The following is a 17,691-nucleotide window of genomic DNA, read 5'->3' on the forward strand; positions in this document are numbered from 1 at the left end:
TCTGCTGAATGGGCAAAGCTCAGTGATGAATGGGAGATCCCACCTGGGGAATGGGCAAAGTGGGCTGAGCAGCCCCGCAGCATCGCTCAGTGCCTCTCCTTGCAGCCTCTGCACCGCTCCATTGATAACAGGAATCGCCCCCCATGCCCACCTGCAGCTCGGTCCCCATCCCACGCAGCCCTGGGGGCTGGGAGGTGCTGTGCTGGGTGGGGGCACTGGGGGTGGGCAGACGGGCGCTTCCCCTCCTCCTTTAGGAGCTGCACGGCTGAGGAGGGGAAGCAGATGTTGTTTTCTTCACAGAGGCTCTAATTTGTGTCTGAACCCACACAGGAGGAGAAAGGAAGAGGAGGAAGGAATGGGGTTCTCTCCACAACCCGTGGGGGAGCAGGGAGACCCAGGTGGAGCTGGGACATCTCTGGGGTCCCTCCCAGCCCCGCTGTGACCCTCTGGTCCCCACCACTCCCACTGAGCACACAGGGATGGGGATTTGGAGGCGTTGGCTGCATCGCATGACATAGATATCACGGATACAGAGAGGCTCCAAAAGCAAATCACACGCATAGAGCGGAAAGAAAATAATCCCCATACGCACATTGGAGGCGAGGAGCCTCAAAATCCCACTGCCACCCATCACACCCACGGATGGGGCTGCGATGCTCCCTCGCCCCACAGATGCACTCCCCACACCCGCAGCCCCGTGGGGCTGTGAGCTGCACATCAGGGGGGTGGCTGAACTTCCACTGCTTATAATCAGCCCTGATATTAACGAGGCATCAAATTGCCTCTGATTAAAAGAACCTTTTGCAGCCCCGGCAGCAGGTGGATGGAGCAATGCTGAGCCCCCACCTGCAGCACCCACCCCCATCCAGAGCCCAGGGGGGCAGAGGTGCCAATGGGTTCAGCTGGAGGTGATGATCAACACTGCAAGCAATGTGGGCACTTGTGGGGCATCACAGCCACCCCCCAGCAGGAAGGACAGGGACACAAAGACCCCACAGGTGGGACGTGGTGCTCAGCACCACCCGCTGCTGGAGGACCCCCACGTGCCCACCCCAGTGCCACGGGATGGGGCACCGAGCTCACGGCTCCATTGCAGCCCCCGTTTACCTCCCCAAGGTTTTCGGAGGGCAGATCCCAACCGTGCGGTGACGGGATTGAACCACGCAGCAACAGCTCCCACCCTCAGCATCCCTGCGGCCCTTCACACCCCAACCAGAATTGCCCCGAGCCGCTCACAAACCCCATCGGCTGCGTCAGGGGGATGCGAGGAGGCTGCACGCCCTGTGACCTCCATCTCTACAGCCTCACACTGCCAGGACTCAGTCCTCGCCGCCCCACCACCACTGAAATGCAAAGGGACCCACGCAGAGCCCACAGGCGCTGCCGTGCCGTAACCGAGCACCCAGCCCGGAGCCCCACGGCAACGGGACGGGACGAGTCCAGGAGGAGCAGAGCCCCGGCCCTGCGGGATGGGCCGCGCTGTCCGGGCAGAACTAACAGCGATTATCTCCATTAAGCACCGCGGCTGTCAGTGAGGAATTGATTTCCGAGCGGCGAGAGATGAAAGTTCCCCATTTTTCAGGGAAATCTGCGCCGCGCAAAGCGGCTGGAGAAAAATAACTTAAACGTGATTAAAAATGATCCCCATTTTATTAAGAATAATTCCAATTCTTCTCTCCCTCCAGCAGAATGCCCGCTCGGCGGCCCCAGACTGAGGAACGCTGCACCAACGGGGATGGAGACAGCAACGTCCAGGATGCCAAAATCCTGGAAAACGGGGAGAAATGAGCGCATGGAGGGGTGGGAGCTGCGGGCGGAGGGTTGGTCTCATTGCACCCCACCTCCCCAACGCGCTGCAGAAATCAATTCACCGCGAACGAGACGGCGGCGCTCCGGAGCTCCGCAGCAAAACAGGACGGCGGTGCAGAACGCGGCTGCCAGCACCGCTCGTCTCGTTAAGGGCAATTAACAGCACTGCCCCCACGCTGGGCCCTGCTGGGCGCGGGGCGAAGGCTGCGGAGCGGGGTGGTCTCAGCCCCCGCAGAGCCTTTCATTCTCACCCAAAGTCAGGGGATTGAGTTAATCCGCCGGATAAAGAACGCCCCAACGAATGGAAATCTTCGCCTTCCAAAAATACCTCCGTGCGGAGCAGTGGGGGCTGCGGGGCCGCTCGGCTCACAGCTCCGCTCCGCTTTCATTGCGCTTCCCCACCCGCCCCGCGCGGCTCTAATAATACTCCATTGTAACACTCAAAGCCTTTTTCCTTTCCGTGCGGTTCCGATTCTCTGCATATCAGAGCTCCGCTTTCCCTTCTTAACCACCGTGCGGCCGGATCACAAATAATCATTCATCAGAATCAGAAGAAAATCCTGGGAAATGGGGACTCGGCGCAGACCGCAGGGCTCCAGAACGGCACGGGGGGGAGGGCTGGGACGGTGCCCCCCCGCTCCTCATTGCCTCTCTTCATCGCTTTCCGGTTGTTAACTGCTCCCCCCTCCGTTTGCTGCCTTCCTCCATGCGCTGCTCCTCATTTCCCTCTCTTGCTGCAGGTGCTGGCGGTAGTATTAACTTTTAATGTGGATCGCTCGGGATCCGCGCGTTTGTTTTCCTCGTTACTGATGGGTATTTAATTGGCGAGCGGCTGCCGGGGCGGCAGGGCATCCAGCAGGAGCCCAGTGCAAACACCGCTTGGCATTCTGCTCCCTCAGCGATTGCCAAATATGTTAAATAAACGAAGAGGGCTGCGTCGCTGCGTCCCTGAGCACGAGCAGCGGGTCGGCGCCCGGCTGAGCGCCGTTCCACCCCTGTGGCAGAACCCAGAGCAGCGGGGCACTGCGGCACTGGAGGCCGGAGGCGCCGTCTCCCTCCCACAGCCGCACCCGGCCCCGTGCGTGGACCCGCAGCTTCCCCCTCTGCACCCACAGCCGGGCTGCTCCCCTCCAGCACAGCCCAGACCCCAGCACTGCGTTCCGGTGCGGCCCAAACCCAGCGCTGAGCCCCGACCTTTTCCCCCGTTCCCAGATCGCGGCTCAGCTCCACCGCAGCCCGGCGCTGCTGTCCCCACGTCACCTCCCACGCTCACACCGCATCCCCAGCACGGACACCCCGGGCATCGCGGTGCTGTAGGGCCTCCCCCGCTCCCCACCACGCACTGCACACCACGGGCCGATGGCTTCAGCCCACGGCGAGCGGCTCCTCCAGCTCCGATGGCCCCTTCGGGGGGCTGCACCGCGGCAGGGACACGGCTGTGACCCCTCGAGAGGCAGCCGGACCCCAAATGTGGGGAAACTGAGGCACGGAAAGGGACAGAGCCAGCAGCGGGGCCCCGGCACGCTGCCTGCTCCGCGCTCAGTGCCGTAACCATGGCTCGCGGTGCCATTAACGAGAGCGGCTGCGATAATTAAAGACCTGTTAGCGATACAGTCATTACCGAGGGCAATAAAAGCCGCCTCTGGGCTCCCTACCGCCCGGCTCTGCCCTCAGCTCCGCTCAGCGCACCGCAGCACCGCGCTGTGAGCCCCGGGCGCAGCCCCCCGTGCGGGGCCACGACGGGTCAGCGCCTCCGCTCCTCCTCGCGGTGTCGGTAGCGCCGATTGCGGAATAATTGCAGCTTAATTGCCTGCACAGCCAGCACTAGAGGGAGGGGGCTGGGCTCAGCCGTTGCCACGTGCGGTTCGGGCTCCCATCATCGCTGCCCCGACTGCTCCCCGAGCTCCGAGGCCACCAAAGCCATCGGGGAGGTCCGGCGGGCACTCAGCTGTACCGCAGGATGTGCCCATCAGCCCCTCCAGCCCCACGGCATCCCCTGCCCCAGTGCCACCCCGAGGGTTGCAACACAAGGGGGAAAACCGAGGCACGAAGCTCTGAACTCACCCCTCCCAGTGTTGGTTCCGCTGCTCCGCGGCACCGGGGGGCTCGGCTCGGCTCCCTCCCTCCCCACGTTGGTAGCTGAGTGTGGGGCTCAGCTCCCCTCCCCACGCAGCTTTGCTCTGCAGCCGCCCGGCACGGGCGCGATGAGTTCAGGATGCTCAGCACCCACCCAGGTGCCTCATCAGCATCCCCCCCCAGCCCTGTGTGTTCCAGGAGTGCAGCCCCGTGGGGCCACAGGCAGCGATGTCCTCACGCTGACCCCTCTGCTCTCTCCCTGTCCCCATCCGAGCACAGCAGCTGACTGTTAGCAGTCCCAGCTGCTGCCTTGGCTCGGCGCTGTCATCTCATCCCCGGTCTGCTGCCACACAACAACCCAGCCATCTGCCGGCCTCCATCCGTGTCCCCACACAGAGGGACAGCAGCTCTTCCGACACCCCACGGTGGGCACCTCCGGCTGCCGGACCCCACGGGGGGATGGGGGGGGATGGAGCCCTGTGCCCACGGCCAGCCCAGCCCAGCCCAACCATTTCACACGGGGTGCTCCATCCAGGCTGACGGGCCCAGAACGCTGCGGGGAGCAGCCCAGGAGAGGGAAAGCATCTCTTAGAGCAAAGCGCCCCGGTGTGCAGAGCATCCCTGTCCCCAGGAGGACACGGGCAGGGAGCGGGGCTGCAGGAGCCAATGCGGTGCCAATGGCGATGCGTCCCCGCTCACCTTCCAGGGATGTTTGATCTCCACGAAGCTTCGCACCGCCGCTGCTCCCTCCTCCTCCCCTCCGGCTTTTATTGGTTTAAACACATGGACGCATGAAAAATAAATGTTGCTCGGGAAAGACAGCGGCAGAGGGCTGGGAAGCAATTAGCATCCAAAGAGGCATAATTAGTGCTCAGAATGCAAGCGGCAGAGAAGAAATAAAGTAGCATTCGGATGCAATCAGGGTCGTGCCTGAATTACAAACCGTTAACTGAATTGCTAATTAAGCACCGTGTGTGAATCACGTCCTGTTAAGGGCCCGTAACCACGGCTGGGACGGGGCTCGGGGGTCCCCAGTCCCTGCTGGGACAGCAGCAGCCGCGTGTCCGTGTGCCACAGCCACGAGATGACGGCCGCCTGCCTGCCAGCTACCTGCTGCGATTAGGAGGATTTGCTTCGCTTGAACCATTTGGACAAATATTTGTCCGGGGAGCCCTGGTGGGGATGGAGGTGGGGGAGGTGGGACGGCTGTGAGCTCTGGGTTATCCCCAGCCCAGCACTTCCATCCGCATCTCCCCACCCCCCCATGCCCGTCCCCACAGCACATCTCCCCCGTTGCTCCGCACCCGCACCGAGCTTCACGTGCACGCAGAGCCCAATCCACACGGGGGAGGATTAATTATTCACATTTTATCAAATTCAGACACGTCGTTCTAAAGGTCTAACAAGCTCTCTTTGCCCAGGGGGGCAGCTACCCTCGATTCCTCTCTCCCTTTCTTTTCCCCCGGCATTGTTTCTATCTTCACCTTCCCGTTGCCTTTCTGCCACCCCCAGCGTTTCAGTAACACCCCTGTGAGCCCCGCTGGCTGCCCACATCCCATTCCCACGGCACAGCACCGGGTCCCACCGCGCACACCGGGCCGGGCAGCAGCTCCACGTGTTGCGGGGATGAAAGGAGGACGGCTTCGCTTGAAGCCTCGCAGTGGGGAAAGGTCTTCGGAGCGGCGCGGCGGATCAAAGGCGGCTCTTCATCTATTTTAATAAGGCTCCGCGAGAGGAAGGGGCTTTCCGGAGGAGATCAAAGCGCAGGAACAGAAGCGGAGGGCTCAGGGGTGAGGAAGAGGAGGGAGGAAGGAGGCAGGGGTTGGGCATCGCCCGGAGCTCGGCTGGAAACCCCTCCCGGCCGAGCGGGGCTGAGGCTGCAGGAGGTGCTGAGCCGTGCGCCCACGGCACGGCCGCGTCCCGTAGGGCAGCTCTGCTGCACAGCACGTCTCCAAACCCCAACTCCCACCTGCGAGCAGCAGCAGGGCCGGGCGCACACCCAGCAGCCGTCCCCCCACACCGGGGTCTCCCCACTGATCTGCAGTTTTGAAGAACTGAGAGCACGTGAGAGCGAAGTGAAGGCGCTCAGCTGGGGCTCCTGCGGAGGAAACGTGGAGCAAACGAAGATGCGGGGCTGCAGCCTTTATCGCTCATCAGCGCCGAGATGGGCCCTTTGGAGATGAAAGCCCTTTTTCTTTTGCAGACGATTTATGACGTTTTGTTTTAAAATCACCGAGGAAGATTCCCCACTTGGATGAGCCTCAGCCCTGTGCTGCACTCATGTCCTGAGCGGGGGGAGCAGCAGCACGCGATGGCACAGCGAGCCCCATCCTGCAGGGCGGCACGGAGCCCGGCCCTCTGAGCTCGGGGATGGTGGGAGGGATTCCTTTGATTCTAAAGGAGGGAAACCCAGCGGAGCCCGTCTGCGCTGCAGGGCACACACCTGGCTCCGTGCAGCACGCGGTTTCCCGGTGGCACACACGGTGTTCCCCGGCTCCGCCGCGCCGTGCAGTGAATGCAACATCCCTGCGCACACCTGGCAAGGCGAGGAGCAGCCCCAGCCCTGCTGCACCTCAGGAAAGCACCAGGTCTGATGGCACCAGCAGACGGCAGCCCCACGGCCCCCTCCCCAGCTGGGGCAGCTCCACATCCCCGTGCAGCCCCGAAGGAAAAGAAAGGAGCCGCCGCCCCAGGGAGCCAGCGGTCCCCACGGGAACCTGCCTCTGCTTCGTGGTTCCTCTCTTCGTGGGGCCACGGCATCGCCCCGTGTGCCACAGAGCTCCTCCTCGCTGATGGCTCAATTATCAGCATTCAGCTCCCGCCTGCCCGCAGATCCTGTAATCAACGTCTGCGTGTGTATTCTGGCAAAATTAATCATAATTGCTGAAAGCAAGGCACATCGCACTTGTAACTTTGGTCCGTTAATTAGGATTCTGTAATTGGATACAGCGCTGCCTGTAAATCCAATTACCTGGGATCAGAGCAGCCGTGGCCGGGCAGCAGCGCCGGGACCCCAGGGGCCGTGCAGACCCCCAGAGTGCAGCAGCCCCAGGCTCTGCTCCCAGCCCCGGTGCCATCCCGAGCTCCGTCCCCAGCACAGCCATACAGGCCCATTGGATCCAACTCAGCCCGGGCAGCCAGGACAGCACCAGAAGGGCACTGGGACGTCCCTGGTGCGGTCAGGATGGGGCAGAGCCCCCCAGGGATGCACACAGATCCCCCACAGCAGGGCAGAACGCCCGCTTCCACACTGCGGGCAGCCCTATTAACGTAATTAATTATATCAGGGGCTGGTGGATTATCTAATTATAAGTGTGCCTAGCTTTGATTTTCCTGCTAATTGATTTGTATTATTTACACACAGCAACAGCTGCCCGGGCAGAGGTCGGAGCAAACGTCTCATCATTGCGTGGCACCAGGAGTGCATCCCCAGGGCGGGGGGCAATGAGGGCTGAACCCCACGGCACAGGGCAGGGCGGAGGGCAGCCAACGCAGGGCAGGGTCCCACCGTGCTGCAGGCAACGCCAGCTGCTTTGGGTCGGTTTGTGGTAAGCCTGCAGAGGACACCAGCAAAACCCACCGTACGGCTGCAAGGAGGGGGGGTCCCAAGGGATGTGCCCAGGTCTGAGGGACCCCAAAAGGCCACGGCGGTGCCACAGGGCCCCCAGAAGGAGGCAGGCGGCTGGGCTTCACTAGAGGGCAGCAAACTGCTGCCATTCCCAGGGCCGCTGGCACGGGGCACCCAGCACAGAGGCCACTTCTCCCTTGGGGTCCCCCACGCTGTCCCCTTGCCTGGGGCACAGGATCCTGCAGGCATCCCACAGCTGCAGTGCTGCCCTGCTCCCACCCCGCCTGCAGCAGCAGCAATACGAGGGTTCTGAGCCCATCTCTCCACAAAGGGAACTCTCCTCCTTCCCCAGCGACAGGCTGGCACCAACGGGGCAACCCACCCGAAACACATGGATGCAGCTGGTGCTGCGCGCACGCATTTCTGCAGCTCAGCTGCAGCTCCGAGCTGACCATAGCTAAAAGTAAAGCTGGGCAGCAGCTCACACTGATCACAGCCAGCAGCTGCAGAGCACAGCACAGCCCGTCTCAGCACTGCGCCCCTCCGTTCCCCAGGCATTGGGAGCAGCCCCAGGTTTGCTCACAGCTCCAACATCTCAGTGCCCACCCTTCACACCTGCCCAGAGCACCTCCTGAGCTCCTGCTTTTAAAGCCAGAGGAGCAAAACTACACGAGATTATCGCTGTTATTTATGTGGTGCCCTTCAGATTTACCCAAGGCCGATGCATGCAACGCAGCACCAAGGTTGTTATTGCTATTAATCTCTATTATTTAGTTCTGACATTTATTAAGTGGCCTTCCTGCAGGCTGGGGCACACGCTTCGCATTTCTCAGACCAGAAACAAACAGTGGGAAGCGAAATACCCACAAGCTGCCCACTGAAAGCCCCGCTCAGGGCTCCCCATCAGAGCTCCATCCTGGGGCGGGATGCAGCCAGGCCCCCCTGTGAGGGATGGCACTGAAGCTCTGGGTTTGTTGCAGGTGCACCAACCTCCCCTGGAGCGAGCGGAAGCTTTGCTGTGTGCACTGCAGAGCAGCTCGCTAGCAGCAGCTCCGTGCTACAGAAAGGCAATCACAGCCCAAACAAGGTCTCACTGCCTTCACGTTTAAGGAGAGCATCATCAGACGTGAGACTTCGCCTGCTAATTGCACGCAGCTCTCACTGAAGCCATCAGCATGCTGTGCATCACTGCCACCATGAGCTGCTCTGCCCTCCCCAGCACAGCACACAACAACCTCACTCCGGCGCTGCCCTGCATTGCACTGGGCACCAGGCTCCCTTTGAAGGCACCTCCGCCTCCACCCCAACAAAACACAGAACCACAGACCTCAGCTCCCCTCCCCTAACACAGAACGCTCTGAGCAGGAGCATGGGGCCGGCGCTGCTCTGATCTCGCACTGAAGGCATTTCAGGGCGCGAGCATCCAATTAAAATCTTTACCTCCCCAAACCTTCCTTCTACATCGGTGTGGGCAGCGGAGGAAAATCGTTACTGCTGGAGAGGTGCAGCCATGGCTCACACTGCCTGCTCATTAAAGGCAGGCAATGACTGCTCTCACTGTAAGCAGGCTGGGGCCATCACCTGCTGCCCAAGCCCCAGGCGCTGTTGTGGGTGAGCTCTTCCCTTCCCCAGGCTGGAGAACTCCCCCAGCGTCCCTCGGCACTGCTTTATCTTTTTAGGATTAAGGTCTAATCTGCTCAGAGCAGCCCGGGGCCCGTGCTACAGACTGGGACTGCTGCTCATCCAGTGCACGGGGAATCCGGGCAGAGCAGGAGGGAAGCACCGAGCGCCTCCCCGCTGGTGGGGCGGGGTGATGTGGGGCCGTCTGAGATCCCGACCGGCACAGAAGTCCCCTCCCCAACCCCTGTGCTGCTGCGGAGCTGCACTGAGAAGCCCTGGGCTCGGTGCAGCGGTCTGTGCTGCGATGGACCTGGAGCACTCACAGCAGTGCTAACGAGGCCCTACTAATTGGAAGGGACAGGAGCGGCGGGCAGAGGTCGGCAGCTGCCTGAGGATGCTCCATGATTTACTGCAGCATCGCAGCACCGAAGGATCGCTGCCAGGAAGGCACCTCTGGGCCGGGCTGCAGACCTCAGCCTCAACCCAAAGTGACGGCTGCTGCTCCGCGGAGCCTTCAGCCCACCCAGCACAGGGCTGGGAACGAGCAGAACAGCACGGGGCATTCCCTGCCCCTCCAGGCTAAACCTGGCTAATCCACAGCCTGACAGGGACAAGGAGAGGGGTTAGCAGCAGAGGGCTGAACTGCAGCACTCCTCCAACATCCGCCTGCACGGCGAAATCCATCACAGTGCAGCCTCTCTGTAGGGGCTGCGGGGATCGCCGTAATCCAATCCTTCCTCCCTGTGCGCCTCCATCAAAAGGCACGGAGGATCCCCACAGCCCGCCAACATAAAGAAAAACACAGAGGCAGTTCTTGTGCCTTGGAGCTTCCGCCCCGTAGTGCTGCCCAACTATCAGCCACTGCATGTCCTGGAAGTTAACGGCCCGGCCAGAAGGACCAGGGATGAGGAGCACCCCAGAGAGAAGGGCATCACCCACAGCACCGCCATCAGTTGTCCCCTTGTGTCACAGCAGATGTTAAGGAGAGAAAAACACGGGATGGGAAACTGAAGGGACAGGGTCACCTCCCAGCCCTGCACCCAAAGCTTCCGGGTGACCCCCAGCTGCCTGGCACTCTGGGCCAGCCCAGCATCGAGCCCAAATCCCCATTAAACCAGGAGCCATTTTTCTAAGGTCAGTGCCCTGGAAAGTTCCCCTTTGAAGGTGACTTCTCAAGCTGCTGAAATCCAGCATCTGCAGGATTTTCCCTTATAATAATAATAATCCTGTGGAGATTTAGCTAATCTCTGGGTGAGTCACTCTCCTGCCTGTATCCCATCCTAATTACTGTAACGCTCCTCAGCCTCTCATGAATTCCATCTCCCTGTGCAGCCACACATCAGTTCACCCCAGCCCTCTTTAAATAGCTTCTCCAGCCTGCAAAGAACCTCTCCCTCCTGCCAATACTGCCAAACCCCGATGTGTGCAGAGCACCCTCATGCTGTACAGGATCCTCCCCCTGCCCAGCCTTCCCCAGGGCTCCGCAGGACCGCAGCAGCGCAGGGAAGCAGCCCCTGCCCTCCTCCAGGCAGCACCTGGGAACCTCCTGCTGCACACAGGACCTGGGACGGATCTGGATGAGCCACCATGGGGTGACACGCTCATCCAGCAGCCCTCAATTCCCTCCTCCATCATTTCAGAATCCCCTTTGGGAAGGGACAGCCATGCTTCCCTGCTCCCCTCCGTTCCTCCGTGTCACTGCGAGGGACAGAGCCCCCAGAGGGCTTCAAAAATCAGCAAATCCTTCACCATGGCAACTCAGGCAGCTCCACATCTCAGGTGATTTTGGAGTTCCATGGGCTGACCCGCTCTGCCACCTTCTGCAGGAACAGAAATCGCCCGCGCTGAGCTGCAGCTTCATCAGATGAACCCTGAGCAGGGATTGAGCTCCAACCACAATTCCCCCGCAGCACAACCCTGCACAAAGCAATAGGCATTAACAACACTTGTTCACTCGACGCGAACCAACCGTGGCCAAACTCCCAGAAGAAGCTGCTGAAGCCAAGAAATTAGCAACACTCCAAGAAGAAGCATATGTTTGTATGCATAACAGTGAATCATCTTACAATCGTTAACAGCGCACAGGAAAACAAGGGGAAAACATCTTCATCCCCTCACCTTCATCCCCTGCTTTGGGCAAATCCCTGCCAGGGATGGGGCTGAGGTGTCAGCAGTGTGGTCTGTCTGGGGCAGCTCGCTCCTCCAAAGCTCACGGCGTGGACACTGGAGATGCACAATGGACATTCTCCCCATCCCGCCGCATATGCAGAGAACACCGCACCGTGGGTTAAAATAAAGGACGGTGGAGACCCGTGCTCCACCACCACCTCCTCGTGGTGGGACGTCTCCCTCCCCGGGCTGGGCAGGGCCTCACGCCGGGCGCGGCTGAAACAAAGCCTCGTTCACCCACGGCACGGCCGGGCTTCTTCCCCGCGTCCTCTCTTCCACGGTGTCTTCCCAGCCTCATTCTTTCACTGGCAAAAGCAGGTCACCATCTGCTCTCCCTCCTGACTCTGGCTGGATGACAGCGCCTGCCTCTGCAGGAGACAAAGCAGCGGCTCTGCAGAGCGCTTTCCCTGCCGCCGCTGGGAGCCCGCAGATCTCCTCTCCCAGCGCTGCCCGACGAGGACAGCGGTGACGGCTGTCACAGGGAGCCCCGCAGGCTATGAAATAATGACCAGGAAAGTCCGCCGCATCCATCAGCGCAGTGCAGGAGATGGGAGAGCTGCAACGTCCCCTGCAAGGCAGGAACCCAACCTGCTCGACACGGAGCTTTAGTTTTCTGTCCTGTGCCCATGCAGGCGCATGGTGTGAAGCACTGAACGGGTGACACATAAGACAGCACCTCCTGCTCCCTGCCATCGGCTCCGGAGAAGCCAGGAGATTTATAAACAAGCACCCTCCTGTCGATGGTGGAGAAAACAAGAACAGAAAGCAATAGAACCAACGTGGGCTGCTTGCTGAACCTCTTCCCCCCCTTTTCCATCAGGACGGGCCGTGCACAGTGACAGCCCACCTGCCGCATCCAGCTCAGACCCCCACCAGCACTGCCCACACCTCCCCCTCCCCGGGCCGAGCTGAACCTGGGCAGTCCAAGAGCAAACCACCCACGTGTCCCAGCCTTACATCCCTTTGTCACCCCGGTGGAGCCACCGAGCGGCACCGCTCCGCATCCGTCCTGCATCCCAGCACGTTGGTTGCCACGGCAACGGCCGGTTTGGAGGCTGGAAGGTTTATTATCAGTTTCTCTATTGAATAAAACCTTGGACGGAATTTTGTTTTCTCCCTGCTGATGCAAAGTGTCATGGATTTGTTTCTGACCTCGCTGAAGCTCCCTCTTTATTTATAGATTATCGAGGCCAACCTTCAGAGCCCGCAATGGAAGGCAGCGCCATGTGCGCACAGGCAGAGCAGATCCCGGATCACACAGCACCCGAGCCCCGGGGCAAAGCAGCTCGTCTGGACACTTCCCAAATGCCGAACAAACACACTGCCTGCTGTTAATTAAAAGGCAATCAGCAGTCTCCTAGTAAAAAAATAAAAAGCACAACTTTCCTGCAGCGCAGGGATCGATCCCGCAGGGCGCTCCCTGCTGCTCCCACCCCACAGCAGGGGCAGGGAGGCTGGTGAGTCTGTCCCAGGAATCTGGGAGAACTGGGTAGGAATGGCTCCTCAATTCCTGGCAGAGCTCACCTTTGCAGTGCCAGGGACCCTTCCCACGCAGCCCAATGGCCCTTTCCCCAAAACTCTCCCGAATGCATTCCCAGCACCCTCGAAGATGTACACCCTCTCAGCACGTTCTATGAAGCACAACCATGGGACGTGCACCATGAGAAGCACTGTGGGGTTTTAATGGGTTTTCAAGAGCCCGGAGGGAGAAGGAGCGCAGGACCAGGGCGGCTCTGTGCCTCCCGCGCCCACCTGGCTTCTCCCAGCAAAGCCCTCCCAGTAGGGGACACCCCAGATGGGGGCTGTGCACATTGGAGGTGTCGCAGCAAAGATCTGCAGGTCGCTGCCCTCAGCATCGGTGTTATCCTTGGAACGTCCTCGTCAAGGGAAAAAGAATCATTTCCTGCCCGACTTCTGCCAAGGCACCCAACCAGAATCCCTCCTTTGTCTCACACTGAACTCCCGCGCTGCTTTATTGCCCTCCTCTCACTGCAGAGCAGAGCTGGGCTCCACGGAGCAGGAACTCCCTCAGCCTTCAGCTCCCACAGCTGCTCTCATCTGTTTTCTGCCTCAGCCACACAGCAGCCATGAGGGAACTCGAGTGATGACAGAAGCTTTATGAGGCGTGGAGACACGGCACGACACGGTAATGGGACGGCACTCAGAGCTCAGTGCAGGGGCACTGCCCAGCTGGGAAATCACTTCCCAAGCCTGCAGACATTCCTTCCACTTGTCACGGGAGGTCTTGAGGAGCAACAGTTCTAATCCTGCTCCATTTGCAGCAGGTATCGACCTGCTATCGGTGTTCCAGAGCAGCAGTGCTGCCAGCGATTAGGAGATGCTCCCTGCTGCATTAAGCCCAGCAGGCAGAAGCCCTCAAAGTCGCGCCCGACTCCAAGCACGACTGCTTTCTGTTGTTTCTGTGTTACTGCACATTCAATATGAGGCTGGCCTCTATTTATCCCCCTTGCCAAAACTTGCTAACAGCGAGGGCGCTGCAGATAGCTGGGCTCCACGTGCTGAGCAGGACGGGGCAGGGAGGAGAGCAGTGTGATTCTGTGATGCTGTGGCGGAGCGAGGCGAGCAGCCTGCACACAGACTGCAGGCAGCAAAGAAAACCCATGTGCTGTCTTGCTGAGAGGCATTCCTTTCATGCTGCACAACTGCTTCCTCTAATCAGCTCACCGCTGAGGACTCAGACAACAGAACATGTTTTCTCCTCAAAACAAAGAGCCGATTGCTATTGATCTGGAGATGGAAACAGTCCCAAGACATCCCCAACAGGGGCCTCAGGGCCCCTCCGTCCCCCGGCCGCTGCCCTGCACCCCCAGAGCCCCAGCCAGGCTGCAACACCTGCAGTGCAGCCCAGGTCCACCTGCACTGCACAGCTGTGCTCCTGTACAGCACTACAGCACGGGATCCCCCCCGGGATGGAGGCTGAGATGATGCTCAGCACTTGCTGCGCTCAGCAGAAAGCTGTTTCCATTCCAACTCCTGTAGCTGTGCCTTCCTGCTGCGAATGGGTTTTGCAGCGCTGGTTGCTGGGTGGTGTGAGGGCTCTCCCCCAGGTTTATCACAGGGGGTGCAGCTGCATTCACACACAGCACTGAGCTCCCCCTCCTCTGGGAGCAGGGTGGCAGCAGGCTGAAAGCTGTCCTGTCATGACACAACACTGCAGCAGGGACGAGCAGGTTTGGTTCCGTTGCCTCTCTTTTTTTTTTTTTTTTAAACATAAAAGCACAAGGAAATTGCTTTTTAGATCTCAGAGACCGGAGCTGGTCTGATATTTAAAGCCTGCCACAACTCTGTCACACAGGACTGGTAATTTCTTCTTCAATTTCTCAGCAGTCCCTCCAGAACGGCGTGCAGCAGATTGCCCTAATTCACATTATCAGCACCATTTGCCTCATGAAAGACAGAAGGACCACCCGAGACCGAAAGCAAAGCTGCTGCCCTCCAGGTTTCCCCTCTGGTGGGCTGCATGGTGCCTCTGCCTTCAGGCCCCTGCCTGAGCCATGCAGTCTGAAACTGCTGCCCAGCAAACGAGCAGCACACGCAAAACTCCCTGAAAGAGCAGCAAATCTATTCCCTCCCCAGGCTTTCAGACGCCATGGATAATTGATGCATGACTCCACGAGACAAAGAAATAAACCATTCTTCCTTCTGAAGGCCCCTCCTGCCTCTCCGAGCTGGGCAGCCTTTGACCTTGAGTTCTCACATTAATGCCTGCACGCAGGCGGGAGGACATCACACACACCCCGCTCATCTCCTGGGGCTTCGCTTTCTTCTGCCCCTGAATAATGGCAGCTTTGTCCTCCAGTAAATGAAGGAGCAGCCACTTTATTGCAGGCCCAGCTTGTTGGCGAAGATAAACCCAGTGAAAAATGTCACCTGCCGATGCGATCCGCCCCGCGTGCCACTTCAGCAGCTGCTGTATCCCAAACGCATTATCACCAAACAGGTGGAGTAATGGCAGCGCATACAGTACATATACATAAACATGAGAGCGGGAGGAAAGGTGGCATTTCATCTCTCAGTGCTGCAGCCCCAGCTTGGAGACCTGCTTGGTTTCGCAGCGCCAGCAGCCAGGCCCTCAGCAAAGCTCCTCTTGGCCCCATTGGCACCGCAGTGCCCAGGAACAGAATTCCTGGGGGTGGGCAGCAGAACCCCTGCAGACGGCTGAGCTCAGGCAGGATCCTCAGCAACGGGGACAGAAGGAAGTGCCCCAGAACCGCAGAGCTGGTTGGGACTTCAGCGCTGGAGCAGCTGAACGCACGGCTGCGCTCCGAGGCGCTGGGGCTGCCAGCTTCCACAGCCACAGGGCAGAAGGCAGACACACAAGTGCCCAGAACCGCCTCCCACCCCGGCCCTCGCCAGAAGACCCAACGCTGTGAGCATCACTTAAAGCCATTTCCAAGCAAAGGCAAGCAGTTTAATTCTGCCGCCCTTCGGCAACCTCGCTTTGATTTCTTACTGGGGTCCCGAAATAAATGGAAGGCTTGGATTCGGCTCAGCAGAACAACAAACACGAGAGCCGTGTGATAAATTACCTCTGCAGGCACGAAGGATTCACCTGGGACAGCGCTACTGCCCAGCAACCAGGAAGCAACCGTGGCTTCTCAGCGTCACTTCGAGTCTGTGATGCGAGTGTGTGGGAGACAGCAGCTCCACGCCGCTCCCAGCAGAGCAGCTCCAGCCGTGGGGCGATGGTGCGGCCGTGCAGCAGCAGCACGCTGAGCCTTGGCAGCGCTCCGCAGCCCTCCTGGGGTGTTTAGATTTACTGTCATCATTAAGGACAAAGACGCAAATGTCAGACGTAAGGCATCCTGTAATGGATTTAATGTAGGCTGGAGAGGAGTTAACTGAAATGCAGAGCATTCGTCTCGCTTTAAGTAATTATCTTTGCAGGAAGAATACTGCTACCAAAAGCAAGCCTGCAGTCATTTCTGACACCTTCCCCATGACCCCTCTCCTACTTAAAATTTCTGGCTAGCTTTACAGAAAGGAGAGCGAGGCTGGCTCATTAACGGAGGCACAAAGAACAACTACAGTAGGTTGGGATGGAGTCCACACGGTAATCAAAACAAGGCTTTGTAGTTAGCACTGAATTCCTGCTGTCTCAATTACGTTTGTGGAGCCTAGCCCGTGCTGCACGCAGCTCTGCGTGGTGAGACTTTTCTTTGTGCCTTATTGGCTGCACGGAGCGGGACTGTGAAAGCAGTTTCCTTGACAACATTTTTTTTTTTTTTATGGAATCTTTTTTTTTTTTTTTTTCCCCTCCCTTCCCCACTCTGTGGCTGCACGATGAGGCCTCGCTCGGAATCCTGACTCGGAATCCCGGTTGCAAAGATACCTCCAATGTGAATGAGCATCACACAAAGCGCCCATCAGGTCCCTGTCCCGAGCACTGCAAGCAGACGGGGCAGCAGAGCAGCTCACTGACAGCTGTGAAGAGAGGCTGCAATTAGAATTAAGTGCATTCTGCAGCTCTTCCTCCAGGTTTTTCTCCCTATTAGCCCGACCACATTTCACAGTCGCTTCATTCTCAATGCCTAAGGAGAGAAGGGAAGAAACCTACAGCTTACACAGACCCCAACAGCCACCCCAGCTCCGGTCACACCGTGGGTGCCCCGCCACGCAGCACACCCCAGCTGACTGCTCCAACCCCAGGCAGCCCCCGCAGCCCCCAGACCTGCACCCAGCTCCCTGCGCCCACGATGGCTCGCTGCCCCCGAGCAACACAAAGCACGTGTCAGGACTGCTGAAATATCTTCCAGCAAAACAGACGCTGCCCTCCCTGCCAAACGCTGGAAGGACAGGACTGAAGTGCTCTGCAGGAACGTATCGATCCCTGCGTCACTCTCAAAAAAGCAGGAGGCTGCTGCTTTCCCAGCACTTTGCTCTCCTACCTGAGCTCGCAGGCAGCAGTGAGATCAAGAACCCTCCGGTGCTGCATGAACATCTCCCCCAGCCCTGCTCGCTGCCAGCCTGATGGGTTCTGCTGTCTTTTTTTCTCTAGGAAAATTTTCTTATTTCGGTCCTGAAGCTGTTTATATTTCACACAAGAGTGTCCTCTCCCCTTTCATTGCTGTAAATTGAAATTTGAAATGGCAATAAATCACAAAGTGGCACAAGACTCAGGCTGCACGGAGAATTACTGCAGCACAAGGTTCCCCAAAGCACTGAGTCCGGTCAGTTGGAATAACCAGCAAACCACAGCGCCCAGCAACCCACGAGACAACAGCCTTTTGGGTAGCAAGGACAACACAAATCAGAGACAAAACAGCAGCCCAGGAAGGTCAGCAGCTCAGCACTCTGGCCTTACCAAAGATGCCGTGCCAGGCATTGCATCACGCTGTGCCCCGCTCTGCAGGGCACCGCAGCCAGCAGCACTCAGCAGCACGGGGCTCCCAGCACCACAGCCTCCCACACGCACGGCCCTGCATGGC

The 17,691-nt window shown here is 59.2% G+C and overlaps 1 protein-coding gene across 1 annotated transcript in view; it reads right to left on the minus strand.

Annotated features, from left to right (window-relative positions):
* The window catches only part of ADGRB2 (adhesion G protein-coupled receptor B2), a 76,361-nt gene that overhangs the window by 55,129 nt on the left and 3,541 nt on the right, over positions 1–17,691 (minus strand). The window contains exons 3-5 of the mRNA XM_085208758.1: positions 17,152–17,330; positions 16,596–16,687; positions 15,793–16,022 (exon numbers count right to left, since the gene is read on the minus strand). The gene's annotated coding sequence lies outside the window, so the exon portion shown is untranslated. The remainder of the gene's footprint in view (positions 1–15,792; positions 16,023–16,595; positions 16,688–17,151; positions 17,331–17,691) is intronic.

Source organism: Meleagris gallopavo, chromosome 25 (assembly GCF_905368555.1).
Source record: "Meleagris gallopavo chromosome 25, MGAL_WU_HG_1.1, whole genome shotgun sequence".
Classification (NCBI taxonomy): domain Eukaryota; kingdom Metazoa; phylum Chordata; class Aves; order Galliformes; family Phasianidae; genus Meleagris; species Meleagris gallopavo.